At 48.0% G+C, this 13,952-nt stretch overlaps 1 long non-coding RNA gene across 1 annotated transcript; it reads left to right on the plus strand.

The window, feature by feature from the left end:
• Positions 1–886: 886 nt before the first annotated feature.
• Positions 887–12,394, plus strand: LOC138528541 (uncharacterized). Its single transcript, XR_011284166.1, has 2 exons — positions 887–957; positions 12,132–12,394. It is a non-coding gene; the product is annotated as an uncharacterized lncRNA (long non-coding RNA).
• The last annotated feature ends 1,558 nt before the right edge of the window (positions 12,395–13,952 follow it).

Genomic DNA, 13,952 nt, shown 5'->3' on the forward strand with positions numbered 1-13,952 from the left:
CCTCCCAGGCTCTGGTCTCAGCACCGTAGATGAGGATGGGCACCACTTTCTGTTTATAATACCTGATCAGAGGTGCAATGGAAAATTTGCCAAACTTCTTGTGAATAATGCGGGCTTGTGCAACAGCTGTTTGAACTTTGCTCCTTAGTTCTGACAATACAGCAAATCAGAGGGATGATTGTTTGTGTTAAGGCCCAAGTATCGATACTCACTGACTACTTCTAAAGGAGATTCATGCAAGTGCCTATTGGAAACGGACAATGTACCTGCGCAGATCCATATCACTGGGAATATACCATCTCCTGCTGCCCCTCCCCTTTTGTAGCAGCTGTTATTATTTGTGTTTGCCAGTCTCCTTAGGTTGAGCTTTTGTCTTGTCCTCTGTAACGTGTTCTGCAGAAGTAAGACACTTTATTTTAACCTGTGTCCTCAGGAAATAATAGTAGACATAGTAATGCTTTACGTGCTTGCTGTACATTAATTTTAATCCTAGTGCTGGAAAAGGGCACCCACAACATTCACGAGACGCATGGCAGTTAGGGGCGGAGAGCTTTCTCCACTTGGGGTGCGGGGCAGAGGCGTAGCCAGATTTGCCTAACACGTGTGGCCTGAAGCTAATGTAGTTGGGACCACTGCAGTGACATTAACACCTGTAAATGCCCACACAGCGCTGCTGAGTGGGCATTTACAGATTGTGGGTGGTCCTTGCCCACTCAGGCACCCTGTCTGCGCCTCTGGTGCGGGGCGTCCTTGGGGGTCTTGATACACCAGACTGGAGGCATGCATTTCAGCATTAGGGTTATGTGGTATTTGTTGCAGTGGTCCTTCCAGAAAATATCAGGATTGTGCAGCTTGTCGTATTCTGATAACACTTTTCATTTTTCCTCCAGGGCGGCTCCTGCTCTTGTGCTGGGTCATGCAAGTGTGAGAACTGCAAGTGCACATCCTGCAAAAAAAGTACGTACACTCATGATGTGGCAACACAATGTGTGTGTTTGGGCCATTCATGTTCCAGGCCGATCTATGTCCCTGGGAGATTAATGTTGGTTCACTACTAATATTCGTTTTAAAAACACCTGTAAATCCTTCCTAGAAGCTTTATTTTGAGCTTTGAATCCTTGGAATAGCTTAGTGAGTTACGAACCTGCGGCACAGATCTAGCTGCAGGTGTCACATGAATCACTGCAGCAAGCAAAGTAACCCACCAAGCAAACATTCCAAAATAAAGTCAGATGGCTAAACGGTGTGAGTGATTCTTTGACCCTTTTAAAAAGCGCACACCAATAGCAGAATGGTCTGTTGCAGTTTTTAGAGGGCGATTACAATGGCTGATTTTCTTTTTTCTTTTTTTTCACCCCCTTCCTCCTTTTGCAGAAACTGCCTGTTTTTATATATTCCCATTTTATCTTTGTTGTTCTTGTAAGGCAACCATATTATAGACATCTCGCCCCCTTACATAACAGCACAGTTTAAGTCTCCCAGTGAAATGCAGATCCACAAGTAGCAGGCTTGAAGTTTTATGTGAGCAAAGACGCTGTGAATGGCAGTAAGAAAGCTCAGTGGGTTGAGCGTTTGCTGCTGCGATCTTTGTGTGATCTTGAAGTTCGAATCAAGACAAGGTAAAGTCAGCCTTTCATCCTTATGAGGTCGATAAATGTGAACCATCTTCAGTTGGGCGATATTGTATGTCAATATTAGTGAGCACACTATATAAATAGCCCATTTGCAAGATAGCAACTAATAAACTGTGAATAATAATGGTGCAACTCTCACTTGAAGTTCATTAGATTTACAGAGCTGCAGAGAGGGGACTACATTCCAAGAAAGCCTTAAGCATTGAGAATTGGTCTCATAACATGACTGATACCCCTCATCCCGCACTGGCTGTTCATTCAACGGCGGTTTGCATTCTGGGTCTTGTAGTTTAAATTTTCTGAAATGTTTGTACCACAAATCAAATGCCAGTTGACATTAGCTTAAAAGCAAACACTGACCACTTGTCAGCTTCTTTCCTTCCACTGCCTCCTTACGCTGGTTGTGAAGCAGAGATGTATATCAATAAATGTTGCTTGCTTTTTGCATTAATGAAAACAGGCGCCCAGCATATTGTCTTGCATATCTGTAAATAAAATGTGCAGCTCTAAAAAAAGAGAAAGGTTTTTTGCTTCCAAACAAGCAGGCCGCTTTGTAGGTTTCTTTAAAAGGCCTTTTCTTCTTTCACAAATGAACAAAATACCTTGGGAACCTATTGTCTGGGCTTTCCTTTAAAACGCATATGGATCAGGGATGGAAGTGAAGTAAAAATCATTGGTACGCCCTACCACTAGTTCTTTTATTTTTTACAGAGCGTTCCTTTAGTTCAAAGGCTCAAGAAATGCATTCTTGACGCTTTTTCTTTCTCCTGAGCCAAATATAGAATCGTCTCAGGCCGGACATTCAAGCATCGCCAGTTCCCAAGTCACAGCTATGTAGACACACACACAGCGTCCATGGCTCTGCAGGTCCTTAAGGTGCTCATGTTGCAAGCACATTCCTTTTATCAGTGGCAGAGCTTTTCATATGCATGATGGAGCATTCCCAACTCAAAGAGCTCGCAAAGCACCATTTAACTTGCAAATCTGTGCTAGTTAAAGTGAGCATCACAAAGCGCCCATTTAAAGATGTGTTTATATCCATGATGTCTACAACTTGATATGCAAAACAATAAAGTTGCTAAATCACTAATTAAATGTTTTCTGCATCATGAATAGCGATCTGGAAGTTCGTGGCAAAGAATCTGCATAGCTATCTTTGTTTATTACACAACTTCTTTTCTTACATGTCTTAAATCACTGAAAATACTGTGGGGTTAACTAGATTTTTCAGGTTGGCATCATCTTGCATTCTGGGACTTATAGTTTACCATTCAGGATGTGAACATTAAAGCCACAATGATATTGTTTGGACTTAACATGTTGCTGTAAGGATTTACATGCTGTCATGTGGCTTTTTTATGCAATTTGTGTTTTGTAAGTAAGACATTATTACTGTAGACATTGAAATCCAACTATTTGAGCCAAACTTTGTGATCCTAGTCAACTCCCCCCAACTCGACATCCCTCCCTGCACCCTCCCGGCCATCTGTCCGACCATCCCACTCCCTCCGTTTTGGATGCAGTGAGAGTACCACTAGCTCCTTTTTTCCAATTCCACCCCCGATATGGAAATAACAGCCCCCAGGTTGACCCATTTTATATTAATTGCTGCCCACTGGGCGGCCCTTATCTGACAGCAGAGCTGTACATCACAGCTGGAAGGAACACTGCAGGAAGTCCATTCAGCTCTGGCTGATACACCTTATAACCCGAGCCACTTGCACTGTCTTCTGTCTCTTCAAACTCTCTATTGCATCTCATGACAAGGATATGATCCAGATTTATTGTCTGTTAGCTCTCAAACTACGGTCAGTGCGGGCTAATCCGGGCAAGTGGCAACCCTATCCTTGAATCGTGCACCTTAACATTGTGCCGCTGCAGAGCGATAGGCTGCTTAGTGACTCATATAACTTGAATTCTGGTGACGCGCAGTATATCCTCTGTTGCAGTATTTTAGGAGGTGTCGTGTCTGGCGGGTGCTGGTGGTAGGTACCCTTATATGGAGAACTGCTTAGCTTTTCAGATGGCACTATCCTTTAGGCCATCCTGGCTGATCTGCAAATTGATAGTTCTCCTCTGTGAAGGGTGCAGTGAGCTAAAACGTGGTTGTAGGACCCCCTGAGTGCTACGGACCCAGAACAGATTATTTGGCAGTGTTCCTTCTGAGGGGCTCCCACGATTTTGGAAAAGTTTCTGACTGGGTCTTGTTCTAAAGCTTGAAATTATTTTCGAGTCTACTGCCCGAGATAGCAGAGGGAGGGGGATTTCACTGACGCCCCCTCAAAAAAAATCTAGAAAAATGTCTGTTTTCATAATTGTATCCTAAACAGGCAACTCATTTCTAGTGGGAGACAGCCATTAAACATATCCCCCACACTTTTACCGTAGCTAAACTTCTCCTTAAATTGCAAATGGTTTACAATAGCTGACATTGCAAAATGCTACGAGCAATATTTGGCTAAATGTTTCTGAAAGTTAGTATACTAGAGTTTATCCATAATACGTCACTTTATATTATGTTTCCACTGCTGACATGAATACTTAATACCTCCTACAAGACAACTGAACACCTGCCCGTCAGCCACCCCCCCCATGTGCCTGAAGATCCCCCCAACTGTCCGTGTGGTGGATGGTGAGCTTCAGTTGCCCACCGTCAACCCCCTGGAAGCCCTGGAAACGCTGCCTCTGATATCTATAACCATCTGCCTGATCTGCCCTCTCAGGCTACATCATTTTCTTTTGCCCGTGGCTTGGGTTAATGCCCAGGGGTAACTATAAAATACATACACAGCAAGTCTAGTTGCACCAGCTTTTCAGATCTGTTTGGGTCATTCCTCATGGGCTTTTAAGCAGGTCGTGCGGACCCAATCTTGCTTTGTCGCCAAACTACACGTGGGGCTAGTCAGTAAACGTGTCCCTTTTTTAGTTTTGATTATCGGGTGGCGCTATAGTGCCACCTATAAACTGATGCATCGGGGTACAGCTAGGAAGAAATTGCATATATAAGGAGGGAATCAAAGCTTGTGGATGGTCGGTTATTTATCCACCCATTGACTGCCCTTGGCCGTGCTGATCCCCATGGTAATTCCCATCCACTTGGTGCAACCCTCCCCCCGGCCCCCGCCTAAAAGACATCCTCCTGGCAACTTTCTGAGCTAGCTTTAATTAAGCCTTACCATCAAACCTTGTGCTGGAAGCACATGTCAGTGTTCTGGGAGTTAGTGACTTAATTGGAGCTGTTAACTGGCTACTGGTGTAATAAAAATATCTTAACCAGGTCTGCATTCAGCCACTCCATTTATAAGCACTATGCATGTCTTTCACTGCATTGGGAAAGCCAACAGTTTTGGCATGTGTATAAGTATTGGGCAATTGCCAGGCACTGCTATTATACACCCAGGTACTCACACCATTTTCCAGCTGCTACCATCACTGTCCAGTTAATACCACTAAGGCGGTGCCTGGCAAATATTTTTCGTATGCCTACACAAAAGCCCAAACTGTTGGCATTGCAATGCTTTTTTCTTTGTGTGCATAGAGTAGGCTTGCTTTCATCCAGCAAAAGAAACAAAGGTTGAGCTGGAGCTCATTATGCAGCTGGAGTAAAACTGGAGCACATGCCTTTTGGTCAGTGCTTTTTGAGTGACTTAAGGGACCGTCCTATTTCAGATCAAGTAGTTTAGATCATGCGTGTATGTCACTCTGAGTTAGGGACTCGGTCTGGTTTATCCAGCGTCTCAAAGCTTGCTTGTCCTCTTCACACTGTGCCTCAGACCCCCTGCTACTTCTATTTGTTGTACACAATTATATAAAAATCAGGAACTACTCAGGAGGCAAGAACCAGCCTAGGTCAGTAGTCAAAGAGTCCGACCCCTGCAGGCGGGAGGTGATGTTCCCGCCAGGTCTGACCTGGCGGGTTTAACACCTCCTGCATGCAGGCGGACGAGGAAACACCGTCAGCATTACGAGATGCTGCCGGTGTTTCCATGATCCCCATTTCCATCGAGTCCCATAGGACTCAATGGGAATGGGGATTTACACCATTCCGCCTCCGTGATTCCCAGAAAACCGGGGTTGTAATGCCCCCGGTAATTCCGGGAATCACGGAGGCGGAATGGTTTTACCGCCTCGGTTAACGCCGGACTCGTAATGAGGCCCAAAGTGTACGAAAAGAAGTAGTGCATCTATGTCCCCTGCTGGCCGGCCCACGCTCCCCCAAATTCCATCACCACACCCAATCCAAACCCCCAAAGACACCTGCTATTTATGGGAATGTTCAGTGCAGTGCACTGAAGGGCAAGTTTCAACTTCTTCCTACTCTTTTATTTTAAAACTAAGCCTTTAAAAAGGTAGGAGCACCACTCACGCCCACAATATCCAACACTTCCAGTTTTGGGCTGATCAGGAGTCCTCTTCCTGCAAAGACACCAAAACAAGCATCTGCCCCATTCCCCTCCCCCCTTCCACCTTGTCAGCATAGGTTTATCTTCACTTTGCAAAAAACATTACATGTGTTAGTGGCTGTTCTTTACTTTAAGCTGGAAGGGGATCTTGGGTCAACTCTTGCAATGGTCCTAAGATGCATTCCAGTTTATAAACTCTTTTGCCATGGTGTGCAAACGACTGACATGTGACTTCTCCGTTTTGCCTAAAACCTTGCTCTTACCGCCCCCAAGACCCCTTGTCAGGAAGTGCCGTAACATCCTGACTCATGATACAGCCCATCCACCTCGTTTGGTGGGAGGTCTGCCGTTGCGGCCCCAGGGGCAATGAAGTGACATTGGGTTAGGGAAGGGTTTGGGGAGGGGAGTTCAGTTCCTTTGGTAATTCGTGATAAAGCAAGACGTGCATCTTGGCTCCCGTGTCCGCTTATTCATTTAATTACGCGGCTGGTGCAGTGGAAGGCATACATGAGCTTTCACAATGGCGACGAGCATGAACCCAGCGCTCTAGGGGGGCTGTCATCGGATAGCGTGAGCGCGTCGGTGCCCCTCTGGCAAGCAGCCGCCACAAACATTCAAGGCCCGCTGCGCACGTGTGGCACGAAGCGGCACCACAGAGGCCCTGACACCCGGCAGCCCGCCTCACGGAGTCGGAGCAAGAACGCTCCATAACACGCAGAGATACACGCGCGCTCAAGGAGGGCGTGCCCAACGGCCCATCACCGGCAATCCCAGCGCGCGGCTGCCCACGCGGAGAGAGCCGTGAAGCAGGGAGGAGCAGCCTGCCGCCGCCCACGAGGAGGGCGTATCCAGCAGCGCACGGAGCACGCTGTCCTCAACTGGAGGAGCGGACAGACGGCGCCGGAGAGCGTTAGACAACTCACAGAGCAGGTAAAGCCTGCAACTTGCAAAGATTCCTGGGGAGGGATAACCCCAGCTCTCAATGAACGACAAAAAGGGGAAGACCACTCAGAGAAAGCCCACAGAGACTGTTACTGTTACAAAATAAAGAGCCAATACAGTAAACTAAGTGCAATTCAAGCCCACCCCAGGCCAGCCAACCTCGCTAGGGTGCAACCCACCACTACCACATTCACACTACCGTTTGGGGCATCACCATGTCTAGTCCAATGGCATCCTCGGCGTACAGCCACCACAGCGTCATCATCTCGCTCAGACGGAGACACAAATGCAAATGCCAACACAAATCAGGCTGCGGCGGCGGGAGGGACTACTCAAACACTGAACATGCCCGAGCCGTTCGACCTCAGTGACACCCCCAACCTAGGACCCCTCTGGGCCATATGGCTGAGGGATTTCAAGTTCCACGTAGGGGCCATAGGTCTCACGGATGATGACAGATTAAAGAACACTCTGTCTGTAGCAGTAGGGCTGGCAGTCAGGGACATAGCAGGCGAACTACTAAACCTGGACAATGCCACTTATGGAGAGCTACATGGCAAGCTAACGGAATATTTCGCCCCGCATACTAACATCGATTATGAGCGACACATATTCCACACCACCAGACAAGAAAAGGGCGAGTCCCTCGACAATTTCGTGATGCGCCTCCGCATCACACTCAAATACTGCGAGTTTCACCGATACTCCAATGAAGAGGCGTTACGCTTGCAAGTTATCGCAGGATGCCTGTCCCAACCATTTTGGAAACTATTACTACAGAAACAGAGAACCCTCGAAGAAATGTTGGCCCTAGCCAGGATGGAAGCCGCAGTAGAGACCCAATTAGACAGCCTTGGCAAGATAGCGCTTTAACAACACCCACAGGACCAAGTCAACAAACTGGCCTTGTGTACAAATGCCAACAACAAACGACCAGAAGCCACGTGCTACAGGTGCGGATACGAATACCCGCACACAGGAGAGTGCCCAGCGATAGGACAACAATGCGCTGCCTGTGGCGGGATGGACCATTTCAGGTCAGTATGCAAAAACGCACCCGCCCCCACATCAAGTAGGCAAAGACTGTCTGAACGCAGAAGAAACACCCGCCACAGCCCAACGGACGCGAGACAGGAGGACGAGTACAGGGTACAACGCAGAGAAGGCAGAGAACGCCGAAACACCCCCGCCAGAGAAGAGAGACGGTCGATGGATGCTCCAAGACACACTCAAAGGAGAAGATATGTCAGGTACATAGAAATGCGGTCCCCTACGTCCAGCGACACTCCTTCCTCGGAGGACGACCAAAGGAAAAAGGTACGTGTGGGCTTTGAATAACAACAAAACGGCCACCCAGCACAGCCCCATACTCACCTTACAAGTCAACAACACGCCTCTCGAATTTCTTATAGACACTGGGGCGACCGTTAACATCATCAGTGAGCAGGCATACAACACCCTCTCCAATCCCCCAAAAATACGTAAGGCCACCGTGGACATATACTGATACGGAGCAACCACGCCCCTGCCGTGCAAGAGCACCATCACGGCATGGTGCGCACATAAATCTCATGCTGCAAAAATACAGCTACACATACATAAGACGGAGGCCAACAATGGGTGCATCTTGAGTTTCAAGACAGCGGTCGACATGGGACTGGTGCACATTCTATACCAGCTCATGGCGCATAAATACTTCGCGAAGCCTGAAACCATTGAGCACACATTCCCAAAGCTGTTCAAAGGGCTGGGAAAACTCAGAAACAGGAAAGTCCACCTTCACATCAACCCAAACGTACCACCAGTAGCACAACACTACAGGGGAATACCAGTGAACATTCAGAAACAGGTAGAGGACGAACTGGAAAAACTCATCAAGGCTCAAGTCATTGAGCCCGTCACCGGACCGACCCCATGGGTATCACCCATAGTCCCTGTCCCAAACAAATCCCCTGGCGGCTCAATCCGTCTGTGCGTAGATATGCAAAGGGCGAATGTAGCCATCGAAAGAGAAAGGCGCCAAGGATCACGGACATGATCCACCTACTCCACGGGGCCACTACCTTCTCCAAACTGGACTTGATGAAGGGGTATCATCAAATTGAAATAAGTCCTGAATCTCGCTACATAACTACCTTCGTGACCCACATGGGTCTGTTCCAATACAAGCAGCTTAGTTTTGGCATCTCGTCGGCCGCGGAGATCTTTCAAGTAGAAATTCACAGAGTCATACACCACGTGCCCAACTGTCTCAATTACTCAGACGATGTGTTAGTATTTGGGAAAACCAAAGAAGAACACGACGTGGCCCTACATCGAGTGTGCGCAGCGCTAGAATCGGCAGGTCTCACACTCAACAAGGAAAAATGTGAATTCGACAAAAAGTCCCTGCGATTCTTTGGACACATTTTCTCAGAGAAAGGTATGCGCCCAGATCCAGACAAAGTGGCTGCCCTCAACACAGCCACACCCCCCACAAACACAAAGGAACTATGCTCCTTTCTCGGACTTGCCAGTTATTGCGCAAGATACTTAAAGGACTACGCCACAATAAGCAACCCCCTACGGCTACTCACCCACAAGGACCAACCATTCGAGTGGTCTAAAGACTGCCAGCACGCATTTGAGGCCATCCGCAATGCCATCGCCAGTGCAGAGGATATGGCATACTTCGACACCCACCGCCATATAGAACTTATCGTCAACGCCAGCCCCGTCAGGCTGGGAGCCATTCTCACACAAAAGGACCCCTCCAAACCAACCAAGGTGTTTGTAGTGGCATATGCCAGCAGAAGCCTGACCACCACCGAGCAAACATACTCCCAAGCGGAGAAGGAGAGCCTGGCTGTAGTATGGGCGTGCAAATACTTCCATCTATTTGTATACGGAAAACAATTCACCATCATAACCCACCACCAAGCTCTCCTCACAATCTACGGGGACCCCAAGGCAAGAATGCCCCCCAGAATAGCGAGGTGGGGACTACGTTTACAAGACTACAAGTTTAACATCATACATCGACCTGGCAAGGATGACAACCCTGGTGATTACTTGTCCTACCACCCTACGGGACCAGCGTCCACCCACCCGTCCATAGCGGATGCATATATTAATTACATCGTACATCATATGCAACCACTCCCAGCTGAATGGCCCGAACTGGTTGCTCAATCGGAACAGGACCCGGCTTTGAGAATAGTCAAGTACGGCATACAACTCGATAAAAGAGCACACATGAAACAACAAGCCAGAGGTGAACCAGAACCAATCAAGGATGATGTCAAGTGGCTGGACCTAGTTAGAGACAAACTTTCCGTTGTAGAGGACCACATCATTCTAAAAGGGTGCAAAGTCGTCATACCGGAGTCACTGCGGGAAAAGATAGTTCAGGTGGCTCATGAAGGACACCGGGGGGTCGCAGCAACCAAGAAGTTACTCAGGCAGAAAGTGTGGTTTCCTAAATTGGATGCACTGGTAGAACGACTGGTGGGGGGCTGCACGATATGCACACAAGTAGCCCCACCGTCGCACCACAACCTGTTACAATCTTCCCCGCTCCCAGAACGGGTCTGGGACGAGCTGGTGGTGGACATGTTCGGACCACTCCGAGACGGCACGTATGTGCTAGTACTGATTGACGAACATTCACGGTTCCCTGAAGCACAACTCATTGAGAGCACATCAGCTACCTGTGTCATCCCGGTCGCTGGATTGGATGCTATCAGCATACGGGGTCCCGAGGATAATTAAATCGGACAATGGCCCGCCGTTTATCAGCGCGGACTTCCAAAACTTCGCCAAATACATCGGTTTCCGGCACAGAAGGATCACTCCCCGATGGCTGCAAGCGAACGGTATCGTCGAAAGGCTAATGGCCAGCATCAAGAGGACTCTGCAAATAGCCAACATATTGAATAAACCGTTCAAACAAGCCCTATACCAATTCCTAAGGGAATAGACACACGCCTCATAGCACCACGGGGGTGTGTCCCGCGGACCTAATGTTCAGGAGGCCCGTCAAAACAAGGCTTTCAGAGGATCCACGGCCAGACCTCGCAACGCCGCTGGAACAGCAGGCCAGGGAAAATGATTCAGAAGGAAAGAAAAAAATGAAGTAGACGGCGGACGTGAGAAGAAGAGCACAAGAGTCAACTATAGTGCCGGGGGACACTGTGATTGTGAAACAACAAAAAGGGCGACAGGAGGACGCCACCTTCGCGCCTGAACTACTCACAGTGATTCAAAGGAAAGGCAGCATGATCACGGCAGAAGGAGACCGCAACAACTCCACGATACGTAACGTGTCTCACTTCAGGAGAGTGGCGACCCCTCTAGAACAGGCTCGGAGGAGAACGGAAGACAAAAGGGAAGAACAATGGCGAGATGAGCCATATCTGGGAGACAGTGAGACATCTGAAGCCGAACAAGAAGAGACGCCACCAAGGTTAACACCTGCCACCCCCCGCAGACAAGGAAGACCCCAGAGGAGTCGAATAAAACCTCAAAGACTCATTGAAAAAATGGGGTAAAGGACACCTCCCGAGTTGCAATTTAAAAAGGGGGAAGATGTCAGGAAGTGCCGTAACATCCTGACTCATGATACATCCCATCCACCTCGTTTGGTGGGAGGTCCGCCGTTGCGGCCCCAGGGGCAAGAAAGTGACGTTGGGTTAGGGAGGGGTTTGGGGAGGAGAGTTCAGTTCCTTTGATAATTCGTGATAAAGCAAGACGTGCATCTTGGCTCCCGTGTCCACCTATTCATTTAATTACGCGGCTGGTGTAGTGGAAGGCCTGCATGAGCTTTCACACCCCTGAATCTGCTTTTTGCAAGTCAGTCTCCACCTCCTGGCGTTTGCATGTAGTGCTAATTCAGTTGAGGTTGCTTTATGCTTCTTGCGTTTTGTGGGTCCAGTCTCGCAGCTTCTTTTCTGAAGAAACGACCTACTTTACCACAATGGCTTCCTATATCAATCTATTCATTATACACGTTTCAGTGAAACCGTGCACAATGCACTGCATTGTTTTTGGCTCTTTGCAGCCTTATCCTGTAACTGGAAATGGGAGGTTGAACACTTCAGTGTACTGTCACATTTTGCACCACTTCCATTTGCAGCAAGGTTTCATTTACGCTTGTTTTTGTATTTTTCTCAAGGTTGCTGTTCCTGCTGCCCATCGGAATGTGAGAAGTGTGGCCAGGGATGTGTTTGCAAAGGAGGGTCATCCGAGAAATGCAGCTGTTGCAACTAAGGATGTGCACAGCGAGTATCCGCTTTGCTGGATGTCTGCACATGCAGCACATTGACGTGTGCTTTTGATGTTTTGTTCTATTTGTTTGTGTGTGCAAACTACCATGCTTTCAAGTAACAGTTAACATTTGCATATATTTGCTGATAATAAAATTACCAATACATTTAATTATTGTGTTAATGCCAATCCCTTTAATCAGACCTGAATCTATGTAACCATTCTATTTGTTTGGACGGGTATGTATGGCGCAGATGAAAATTATTGTTTCAATGACTGCCAAAATTCCATTGACCTGTTAACACTGACCTGGGTGGCAGAGGTGGATGTGCGGAGTATGGTGTGCCACACACTAAACTGGAGAAAGATACGTGCCACGGTAGTAAAGAAGTGAGTCTGAGAATATGGATGTGGCAAATCAACTTCCAGGTCACCAGTGGTCCAGGGATGACTATCGGTTTCGAAACCATCAATCAGCCCCACACCAGAAGGGATCCGAACAGATTGGAAACACAAGTCAATTATAAACCTCCTTGTCCAATTTTGGTAACGTGGACGGAAGGGCAGGCTTATTTTATCAAGGTCGTGGATCGTTGGTTAGTTGCAACACAGCGAAAATAAAATTATTACCCAATGATAAAAGGGACTGGCCAGTCAAGGTTGTATACAAATATCTACTTTATTATTATAACAGACAGTTCAAGAACACTACAAAATACAACCCACCCTGTAAAAGAATGCAGAGGACAGACCGTTTCAAGGAGAAAAGGGGATGCACTCTGGATACTGACAGGAGGGTAGTTGGTAAAGTAAGAAATTGCAATAGTTCAAGGATACTTGGTTTCAGCACAAAGGGAGCAATGGGTCATAAAATGTCACTCTGGGCCTTCGGAGAAGGACCAGGGGGATAGAACCTCAATGTACCTTGTGCGTGTAGAAGTTCTTGGTGCTCGACATTGTCGAGCCGGTTTCAGGGTGCTTTGCAGATTCTGTGACAGAGTTCAAGACGGGAGGCAGCTGCGGGTATCAGGCGGCAGGCAGTTCGGCGAGCAAGGCTGGACAGACGGCTACAGGCTGGCCTACACGGCAGCTTGGGGTCAGGAATCATTGTCCTAATGCTGGCTGGCGGGTCTGAAGCACTGGTCCCGGCGTCTTGGCGGACATTAGCGACTGCAGCATGACAACAGTCAGTGGTGCTGTCAGTTGCAGCTCGAGGGACTCGAACATTTCCATTAAGGCGGACGCTGGTTGATGCTTGTCAATGCACTCCTAGTTTCTTCACTGGGCTTGTGTCTTTTAAGGCGGATGGCCCAAAGCTGAGGAGAGTGTTGCAGGCAATGTCCTTGTCCTTGGTTTGGTTCAGAGACTATGGCACTTCCTACCTAGGAAGCTTGCTTGCAGAGCCTAGTGGGACCTGCTGTGTGCTGGCTGGGTACCGGTTCTGGAGCTTCTTGGAGGGTCCTCTGGATTCAGTATCTCCCTCTGCTCCCTGGGAGATGTTTAGGGGAGGGTTCTTGCTTCCCTTTTGGTAATCCTGGCCTTCCTTCACCTGCAGAATCTGTAAGGCAGACTGTATCTTCAGCCAGGGTCCAATGCTGAGTTCCTCTTGTTACTCCTTACAAAGTCTTCAGATGATCTCCTGAAATAGGGGCTCAACCCTCTTTTAAAACCAAATGGCCCCCAGTGATTGGTGTAGGCTAAGACAACTTTAATGAACCAGTCCTGGGTC

This window comes from Ambystoma mexicanum, chromosome 1q (assembly GCF_040938575.1).
Source record: "Ambystoma mexicanum isolate Mex_15411 chromosome 1q, UKY_AmexF1_1, whole genome shotgun sequence".
Lineage (NCBI taxonomy): Eukaryota > Metazoa > Chordata > Amphibia > Caudata > Ambystomatidae > Ambystoma > Ambystoma mexicanum.